The 289-nt window shown below is 40.5% G+C and overlaps 1 non-coding gene across 1 annotated transcript; it reads left to right on the plus strand.

Moving 5' to 3' along the window:
- TRNAE-CUC (transfer RNA glutamic acid (anticodon CUC)) lies at positions 1-72 on the plus strand. The gene has a single exon. It is a non-coding gene; the product is annotated as a tRNA-Glu (tRNA).
- Positions 73-289: the final 217 nt, after the last annotated feature.

The raw sequence follows: 289 nt of genomic DNA on the forward strand, positions 1-289 counted from the left end.
TCCGGTATTGTCTAGTGGTTAGGATACCCGGCTCTCACCCGGGAGGCCCGGGTTCGATTCCCGGTACCGGAATTTTTTTTCTTACTTTGACATCTAAGAATTTAAATTTTTTGTCACCAACACTCATCACCTTTGTCATTCTAGTATCTTTAAAGTATTTTCCCTAATCCTGGCCTCTCTTTTGGTACAGTTAAATCAAAACCTGCCAGTAAGAGAGGTAACCGATAATTAGTAGCGAATTTTTTCTAAGCGTATTCTCCCTAGGCTCCTTTGCTTTTAGAAAATTCTC

The sequence above is a fragment of the Hetaerina americana genome, unplaced genomic scaffold, assembly GCF_022747635.1.
Source record: "Hetaerina americana unplaced genomic scaffold, ioHetAmer1.1.p SCAF_7, whole genome shotgun sequence".
Lineage (NCBI taxonomy): Eukaryota > Metazoa > Arthropoda > Insecta > Odonata > Calopterygidae > Hetaerina > Hetaerina americana.